Raw genomic sequence first — 11,458 nt, 5'->3', positions numbered from 1 at the left:
CTTACTTAAAAAAAAGGAGGGGGGCATTGATACATGTGTTATCATTTATGTAAGAGCACTTACAAGAGGATTTGATTTTTAGTTATAAATTTATGAATTATCCATAATTTTAGGTTTCAATATTGGACGTGTCCGGTTAGAATTCCAGCAGAACTTAGATATCAGCAGGTGTACCTCAAAAGATCTTAAACTAACAAGTGCTGCAACAGGTTTATCGAGGAAGTTCAGAGAAAGCGTATAAAATAAATACGGATGTCACCCAAGTCTGATTATCAAACATAATTAGATGAAGTTTAAAAATTGAAACATGCATACTTGAAAATTCTGTTAGTGTTACAAGTGATTTCATTACATCATCGCAAACCAGTTATTGTTTTATTCTGTTTCACAAATAGAATGAAACAAAAACCCGTGGTTAAAGACGGGACGTTCCGGGGACTGGTTCCCCCAACCCCTCCATGACAATCTCGGGACTATTTCCCACGCCCCTCTAAATTGAAACGTTTAAATTATCGTATCCTTTGTGTGTGTTTATATTCTTTTTTTTCTTCTAATGCTTGTATGACCTTGTACCTTCTAGGGGGGGGGGGGGGGGGGGCTTATATACACAGTGCCTGCTGTCCGACCCTGCTATGATTTGTCATAAATACATGTACTGTTTAAATTAAATTGAAATCCTAAATCCGCTCATGCTTAGCTTATAACGTAATTTACATTGAAGATGTTGATTTGTCAGAAAATGTAAGTACCATTAAGATGGTATGCAAATTATTATAGTTTCAATAGATTGCAACATGCTTCCGAAATGATCAGAGGGACAATTCACTATTTCCCCCAAAATGTTTGATCAAAATTTCCTGTGTAATGCTTTCACAAAAAAATTAAGGGTACATCATCACAGATGTTTATCGTTTGTTTTCTAAACAAAAATTGCGGTATGTAATTGTTTACGAAATTTTCAAAAGAAATGGATGTCGATCTAAGTTTATTATGTCTATCCTATTGCTTTTAATTTTGCATTCAGAAGGTCAAAATTTTGGTTGTCAGCATTAAATGAGTTATATTTTGAAAAATCAAAAATATTTTTATCAAGAAATGTGAAGCAGTCCTTTTAATGTGTTATTTAGCTTATAAATAGAATCCAATGCCAAGGCATACCCCGGATTTGTTGAACTGGCTAGTCTGTGGATATCTGATGTGTACGTCGCGGATTTTAAACGAAACAACACACGCACGCACGCACACATAAACAGAGAGAGAGAGAGAGAGAGAGAGAGAGAGAGAGAGAGAGAGAGAGAGAGAGAGAGAGAGAGAGATGTACTATATTTAAACAACATAACTTTTATCTATACTGGAAACTCATAATGAGTTGCTTCTATATTTTACACACTGCCATTCCGGGGAGTATTTGTAAAAACTTCCGAAAAAATGCAAGATGATTTCTCATTTCCCAATACGCACTGCTCCTGTGGTCGATAAGAAGCTTAATAGTCAAAGTTGCAGTGCGATTTGCTAACTTGTGCAATATAAGCATATATTTAAGAAGTTACCGGTTTAGTTAGAAATACGTTATATTTTCTTTAATTAAATGGGATCATTTCAAAGCAAGTTTGGTAGAAGCGCACCGGGACTTGGTGGTAGACGTACAGACAGAGAATTGAGAATTGATTGTCAGTAAACTAACGCGAGGAAAGTGTAAGAATGTGTATATATCAAAATGAAAATTTTGTCTTGGCCTAATGTGTCAGAAGGTTATTTGAGAAATCTATATCCCGAGAAAAAATTATATTTGACGAGGCATATGGCCATGGATTTATTACCTGTGCTCGCGAAGGAGAACTTCATTTATTGGTGGGGGTCACGTGGAACTGCCATATACTATGATGCTTCCGACTGGTGCAGCACCTGGAACTGCCGTATACTGTGATGCTTCCGATTGGTGCAGCACCTGGAACTGCCGTATACTGTGATGCTTCCGACTGGTGCATCACCTGGAACTGCCGTATACTGTGATGATTCCGACTGGTGCAGCACCTGGAACTGCCGTATACTGTGATGATTCCGACTGGTGCAGCACCTGGAAATGTCATATACAGTGATGCTTCCGACAGGTGCATCTCATGGAACTGTCGTATTCTGCGAGATTCCCGATTGGTGTATCACCTAGAACTGCAGTATACTGCGAGGCTTCCGATTGGTGCATCACCTGGAACTGCCGTATACTGCGAGGCTTCCGATTGGTGTATCACCTAGAACTGCCGTATACTGCGAGGCTTCCGATTGGTGCATAACCTGGAACTGCCGTACACTGCAAGGCTTCCGATTGGTGCATCTCTTGTGCAGTTGATTTTGACATTATATAAGTAAATTTTCAGTGGACGTTTATTTTGGATTTTTGGATTAGTTGGATAAGAAATAGCGCGTGCATGTACTATTCATTTTAAGTTGACTTTTTTTTTGGATTAGTCTGTGACAAATCTCACGTACATGTACTATCCCACGGTATCAATTTTATGAGTTATATTTATACCTCAGGATTCAGTTTAGGAAGATCGATTTATTGTGACATGCACTAAGTAATGTTAACTTCCCTGAGAAATCAAAGTCCATATATCCGTTTGTCACTCTATTAAAATACATTTTATATTGTACATGATGAGGAAGAAAACTGTGGCACATTTTCATACAAGACTAGCAAAGAAGCCAAAATAATTACATGTACCACATAACATACAAAACTAGCAAAGAAGTCACAATAGTTACCACATAACATACCAAACTAACAAAGAAGTCACATAGTTACCACATAACATACAAAACTAGCAAAGAAGTCACAATAATTACCACATTACACACAAAACTAACAAAGAAGTCACAATAGTTACCACATAACATACAAAACTAATAAAGAAGTCACAATAGTTACCACATAACATACAAAACTAACAAAGAAGTCACAATAGTTACCACATAACATACAAAACTAACAAAGAAGTCACAATAGTTACCACATAACTAACAAAGAAGTCACAATAGTTACCACATAACATACAAAACTAGCAAAGAAGTCACAATAGTTACCACATAACATACAAAACTAACAAAGAAGTCACATAGTTACCACATAACATACAAAACTAGCAAAGAAGTCACATAGTTACCACATAACTAACAAAGAAGTCACAATAGTTACCACATAACATACAAAACTAACAAAGAAGTCACAATAGTTACCACATAACATACAAAACTAACAAAGAAGTCACAATAGATACCACATAACATACAAAACTAACAAAGAAGTCACAATAGTTACCACATAACATACAAAACTAGCAAAGAAGTCACAATAATTACCACATAACATACAAAACTAACAAAGAAGTCACAATAGATACCACATAACATACAAAACTAACAAAGAAGTCACAATAGTTACCACATAACATACAAAACTAGCAAAGAAGTCACAATAGTTACCACATAACATACAAAACTAACAAAGAAGTCACAATAATTACCACATTACACACAAAACTAACAAAGAAGTCACAATAGTTACCACATAACATACCAAACTAACAAAGAAGTCACAATAGTTACCACATAACATACAAAACTAACAAAGAAGTCACAATAGTTACCACATAACATACAAAACTAGCAAAGAAGTCACAATAATTACCACATTACACACAAAACTAACAAAGAAGTCACAATAGTTACCACATAACATACAAAACTAACAAAGAAGTCACAATAGTTACCACATAACATACAAAACTAACAAAGAAGTCACAATAGTTACCACATAACATACAAAACTAGCAAAGAAGTCACATAGTTACCACATAACTAACAAAGAAGTCACAATAGTTACCACATTACATACAAAACTAGCAAAGAAGTCACAATAGTTACCATATAACATACAAAACTAACAAAGAAGTCACAATAATTACCACATTACACACAAAACTAGCAAAGAAGTCACAATAGTTACCACAGAACATACAAAACTAACAAAGAAGTCACAATAGTTACCACATAACATACAAAACTAACAAAGAAGTCACAATAGTTACCACATAACATACAAAACTAACAAAGAAGTCACAATAATTACCACATAACATACAAAACTAGCAAAGAAGTCACATAGTTACCACATAACTAACAAAGAAGTCACAATAGTTACCACATTACATACAAAACTAGCAAAGAAGTCACAATAGTTACCACATAACATACAAAACTAACAAAGAAGTCACAATAGTTACCACATTACATACAAAACTAACAAAGAAGTCACAATAGTTACCACATAACATACCAAACTAACAAAGAAGTCACAATAGTTACCACATTACATACAAAACTAGCAAAGAAGTCACAATAGTTACCACATAACATACAAAACTAACAAAGAAGTCACAATAGTTACCACATAGCATACAAAACTAACAAAGAAGTCACAATAGTTACCACATAACATACAAAACTAACAAAGACGTCACAATAGTTACCACATAACATACAAAACTAACAAAGAAGTCACAATAGTTACCACATAACTAACAAAGAAGTCACAATAGTTACCACATAACATACAAAATTAGCAAAGAAGTCACAATAGTTACCACATAACTAACAAAGACGTCACAATAGTTACCACATAACATACAAAACTAACAAAGAAGTCACAATAGTTACCACATTACACACAAAACTAGCAAAGAAGTCACAATAGTTACCACATAACATACAAAACTAGCAAAGAAGTCACAATAGTTACCACATAACATACAAAACTAACAAAGAAGTCACAATAGTTACCATATAACATACAAAACTAACAAAGACGTCACAATAGTTACCACATTACATACAAAACTAACAAAGACGTCACAATAGTTACCACATAACATACAAAACTAACAAAGAAGTCACAATGGTTATATTATATGTATATATCTGTGCATATGTAAATGTATGTTTATGTGTTTATATGTAAATTATTATGCTGTAATATCACGGTTATATATTATTTTAAAATCAATTATTATAGCCATTGATATAGTCATTAATTTAATCTATGTCATACTAATTTGTTATATGAACTAACTCACTAACCTTTTTTACTTTATTATTTTATTACGATATACATCTTTAGTTTACATACATAATAAATACTATCGAATAAGAGTTAGGGAGCCATGTCGTGCTATAAGCTGGATCTAGCTACAGAAACATGGTACAGGGTATGAGGTGTAGCACCTGATGACGACCTCAAAATTCTTGCCTAATGACGATCTCAAAATTGTTGTATGGCATAATTTATAATTAATAACTAATAACTAGTAGCACTCTATTTTCAAAATTTTCTTTGGCGACCCTACCCTAATTCTTTTCTGTATATATTTTAGTTATTTCACATGTATATACATACCTACATACATACATGTACATCCCTATTACTTTTACCTGTTACTAATATTACTAATTATTACCTTCTATTAAAATCCAAATCCAAATAAATATTAAATATTCTGTTATTTATAAAAAATTATAATATATTAAACAGAAATTATTATTAAAATTATTAAATAAATAAATTATTATTAAAATTATTAAATAAATCAAATCAAATAAAAATTATTATATTAAATTTTCTTTATCAATTTTATGAATCATTTATAAGTTACTTCTTTATTTCATTATGATTTATGACATATGACCACATGTATGTGTCCGGCCATCAAAAGACAGAACCACAGTCATTAGACGTGTTGGTACACGATGGTCCTTATTTATTTATATTTATTTAATTTTTAAACCATGGGACAACCCATACGTCCCATACGGAGCATATGTATGTTACTACAACACACTTCAACTTCACTATGTTGGTGCATTTGGGAGGTGTTGGAGGGTGAGGCTGGATCGCAATGAGATGGATAGTATTATGGCAGATAATACAGTCACCATTCGGTTAACGATATATAGTTAACCAATCCTACGAATATCAAACAAACAATAGTTACCACATAACATACAAAACTAACAAAGAAGTCACAATAATTACCACATAACATACAAAACTAACAAAGAAGTCACAATAGTTACCACATAACATACAAAACTAACAAAGAAGTCACAATAGTTACCACATAACATACAAAACTAACAAAGAAGTCACAATAATTACCACATTACACACAAAACTAGCAAAGAAGTCACAATAGTTACCACATAACATACAAAACTAACAAAGAAATCACAATAGTTACCACATAACATACCAAACTAACAAAGACGTCACAATAGTTACCATATAACATACAAAACTAACAAAGAAGTCACAATAGTTACCACATAACTAACAAAGAAGTCACAATAGTTACCACATAACATACAAAACTAGCAAAGAAGTCACAATAGACAAAATACCCGAACTGGTTTTTTTTAGAAAGTGTCGGTATACTAACACGATTTTCAAAAATTGCTTTCATTTGGATGCGGTGTTCTAAGTATCCTCTTTTAAGCGGTCTGCTAAATGCGTTCTCATTCTTTGTACACGTCGCATTGGATCATCGCCGTATAACATCAATTGGTTTCTAAAAATTTAGACTCGAGGATTGAAAAACTACTGGGGATAGCGCCGAGTAAATTGATTGTATAATTATATCAATTTCCATAATTATATCGATGTCCTTTTCTGTACCTGGCTGTTATTCAATGAGTCATTTATTTATTGATTAAACTTGTCAAACTTTTAGGATAGATCATGATTTTACAAATCTAATCAAACGAAGGTCATTGCTTTGGGTAGGGGATGAGCTTAATTTTAATCTAGATCTTTAACATTTGAAAACGAAGGTCATTAGTTTTTTTTTAAATTCTGTTTCGGGTTGCTAGACTTTAACCTAGATCTATAAATGATGAAAAGCATATTTCTGCTTTCATGGGAATGCTATGGAGAAAGGTTACACATAACATTAATTGCTTCGAGAATATAATTCATATATCGACTATTTTTGGACGATTTCATGAATTGTTTTCTCTAGTCTTTGCACTTTTGTGATGCATGAGAATTGTGACCTTTAAAACTCGTTTGGTTGAACTTTCAATAACATAATTTGGATAAGTTTTATTCCAAAGGCATTTGACATTTTTCACGTCACTATTGGTTGGTTTGCAATGAAAATTGTATAAATAAGATAAATACGTTCGCCGCATTGGACTAATGTTGTTACAAATAATGTTAAATGTTAGACTGCTCTTCTGCCAAGGTCAATACACAATCCAAAAAACCGGATTGGGCCAAATCAAACCAAATTGGAGGGTGTGTTAATTTTTTTTCTTTTCTACCGTTATCAAATGTACTTAATTTCACAAAAGATAATAATGGTTGAATATCAAATCATCATGCTGACTAAATACATGTAAGAGAATCTTTAAAAGAAAGAAAATAAGTGTTTTTCCATCTTTTTTTTAAAAACAGGGTTTTGTTCTTGAATAAACCACTAGAAAACCATTACTTTATTATGATCCGGTATTGAAATTTGATATACATGTAAGATTTCTTTTGACCCCCTGTTCTTCCATCTGCTAATTAGTAAACATGGAAAACATTTCTCATACAAAATATTGATAGATGCAGTTAAGGAATGTATATATAAAATCTCACATATTTTGTGATTGGATTTATTTTTCATATGTTTCTCTTTTTTTATCCCCGAGTCTTTGACAAAAGGACAGGATAAGAAATGGGGATTCTACCCTCCCTACCCAGGTAATCTACCGGGAGGATTCCAGTTCATTATGTACTGAAGACTTTCTGTTCAACCCTTGTCAAAATGAACCCGACATGGTGATTTGAGTTAGGTTATAGGGCACTAGACGTCAAATGAATACACAAACAAATACTTCTATTGTAGATTTTTCTGTACTAAGATCCCGGGTTTAAGATAGGGCCACAAGATAGATTTAAAGTAAATTGGAGAATTAACATTATTTGATTAATATGAAAGTATCCTCATGTAGTGCAGACTCAACCTATTCTCAAAGTAATGATTCGTAAAGTGCTTGATTTTTTAAAAAAAAATTCATTACTGTTCACAACAACCGTAGTGGTACGAAGACGTCAAACTTTTCGTGCTGTGTATTCATCCGTTCAAACAAAGACTTATGAATTATGTAAATTGATAAATGATGATCAAGGAATGGACAGAGTTTTATTTTCGCCTGCCATAATAATTGTCCGTCTGCTTAACTCAAACTAATAGAAGCCTTCATGATTGACAAATCTGCACTGAATAAGAACAATGTTTATTGAATTTGGAGATTAAAGACGACATCTCTGTTTTTACTATCTATGTCCAGTTCGTGACTGATCAAGGCTACATACTGAATGACGCAGATTAGAAAGGTCAAAGGTCAACATGTGAATGTATTTACACACACTGAATGAGCAGTTGACAAATGTATACATTCTACAACTTCTACGTGAGAAGACAATCTCTTCCTGTGGCCTTCAACTCGACATTTAGCTGTAGATATACCGAAGACGTTTTATCTATTAACAATAATTATTTTCATTTCTGTATCGATTCGGTATATCCCTGTGAACTCGAAATAAAGACATCACAGAAAACCCTCCCTGTCTGCTTCGTACTTCAATATATTTTATTGAAAATGAATATTAACGGCAAACTAACAACTCAACTTTATGACAAACGGGATGATTTCAGCTTCTCCATCGTCAACTTCCAATATTTATGTAGCAATATTGGGTCATTATCAAATTTCGCAGATTTTTCAGGATAAGAAATGACAAGAAATGTATAGCTCTAAATTCCAAATTTTTTTTAGCATAACATGTTTATCAAACATTAGGATAAAACATATTAAATTTTGCAAACATGAAATGTGCCCCATTGCCAAAAATGGGGTCAAAGGTGAATAGGTAGAACAAATCTATCAATGGTGTAACAAATATATAATAACGGGGGAAAAGGATAAGTAATAATACTTTGAAAATGGTATAAATAATTGCAACAAAAAAACACACACATTAAAATTGATATATTTTGGTCTGATGTTTAAAATAGTAATTCTATAATTAAACTGACACAAAATGGTATATCTGAGACACTATTTTTAAATCCTTCCTCTCTTTTTAACATGATACCTGCATTATTACAAAATGACACAAAAATATTATTACAGATTAAATAGATTCATTTAAATCTTATTTTAAGAAAAGTTTGATACTGATATATGACCATCTTTGTCTGCGATCAAGAAAATTGTAACACCAAAGACAAAATGTGTTTGACCACTGACAAGTAAATTACACCACTGACATAAACATAACAGAAGTGGACCCAAACACTTTAACAGTAAAGCTAAAAACTAATCACACCACTCCTTTGAATAATTTCATACATTTCCTTTCAATGAAAAAGAAATCGAACAAGAATAGTTTTGCTTGTACGTACAAATGATGAAGGTGTGTGTTACACCACTTATATTGTCGTTACTCCACTGATGATAGTGTTTGTGTAAGTTACATATGCAGTAATAAATGATGTCAAAGGTAATCACTAAAAGTGTCAACATACTTAAGGTAGATCTATACTCGGCCTTAAATGGACTCAATCATGAAAAAATTGCCTTTACAAGATAAACATACATTCCAGTAATAGATAGACATTGAAAAATATATATGTTGACATGCTATTTTCGTTGTTATTGTTTCTCAAAAGTAAGCACCCCATCGACATTAAAGAAAATGCACTCCTCCTTCTTTATTTTTCTTATTAATTATTATTTCCCCAAACAAATGGGCTGTAATAAGGAACATATACTATATACCCTTTATTTAATGGTATGTAATCATTTATTCTAATAAATTGGAATAAATATTTTCACAATGTATACTTTATGAGCCCAAACATGTGAAAGGAAATACTGTAGGAGATACCATTTCACGTCAATATTGGTCTTTTCCCTAATTTTGATGGACTAAACCTTCAATAAATTGTTTTTGATTTACAGATTATTATCTTAGAATAAGGATTTGAGCATGAAAATCATATGTTGACGTATTATTTTAGAAGCTATCAGATCTACAACAAATACACCCCCCTTAAAATCTTGAAAAATTATACATTATCACATTTTCGTAAGACATGTGAAGTTTGAGTATATTTACAACCTTGAATGATAATTTGAACTATGCTAAACTATAACTATTATAAGATACATGTGGTTTACAATTAAATTTTACATTTTATCTGAAAAAAAAATCTAGAGAGGCTTTGCACAATGTAAATGTAAAACGAAAGTAACAAACTGAATTTTGATGATTTTGCTTATATGATTAATGTATACGTGTAATGTGTGATATATCTTATATCCTAGGACAAAGTTTTATATGAATCTCTACAGGTCATAAAATCATTTACATGTACATAAATTGGATGTATGCACATGTACACGTACACCACTTACACCGGTCTAAGTAGATGCAATCTCAATAAGGGAGTAATAGATACCGCCCCAATAATTTTGAAAAAGGAGAGATGATGAGGAAAAAAATGACAAATTCATGACGGTCGGTGAAATGAAACAAATTATTTGCAGCTGATCTTTGAAGCTTGTGTCAATATCAGTAACATTGTAGCAGCGAACACAACTACGATATTTGTGGTCACTGGAGCAGCAAAATGTGAACTTTTCTTTTTTACACAGCGTACCATGTATTTGTTGATGATAATTTGGAACCTATTCTAACCCGGATCCTCATAAATGAAATATTATCATGATGCTCGTGGAAATCTGAATTGGTCTGACCTCCCCCCTTTCCCATCTGGTCTGTGTCTATTGTCATGCGTTGTACATTAACAATTGAACAATTTTAACTTCTTGATAACTACCATTCCAAATTGCAACTTGGTACATTCGATTACTATAATTAGAGAAAGATACCTATTGTTTATCAAGGTTATAGGTCAAAGGCCAAGGTCGCAGTATCACTTAGTGGCTCCAGGGTGGGGACCAAACTTAGCATATAGTGTGTATGTGTAAATCATTTAAGTAACATTTTCCTTAATGCTTTTGATACTAACTTTAAAGTAATTGGATACTTATAAGGAGCAGGTCTGTCTTTTACCAAAATTTGAAATGGGGTAGGGGTGTGGTATCAGGGTGGGATCAAATGGTCATAGTGATTGCATGTGTATGTTTGCAAATGGACATTGTTTAAGTGTGTCTTCTTTTTAATAACTACCTTTCCAATGGAATCCATTTTTCACATAAAGCACGAGTTATCCCCCCAATACAAAGGGCGTACAGCACGTTGAGGTCCTCAAACGATTGCATCATTATAAGGAATATATAGAAAAATTACCATTTCTTATGAGGAATTGTTATAGAAATTGTTTCCAGGTGT

Source organism: Ostrea edulis, chromosome 4 (genome assembly GCF_947568905.1).
Source record: "Ostrea edulis chromosome 4, xbOstEdul1.1, whole genome shotgun sequence".
In the NCBI taxonomy this organism is placed as follows: domain Eukaryota; kingdom Metazoa; phylum Mollusca; class Bivalvia; order Ostreida; family Ostreidae; genus Ostrea; species Ostrea edulis.
Note: the sequence above shows the minus strand (reverse complement) of the source record.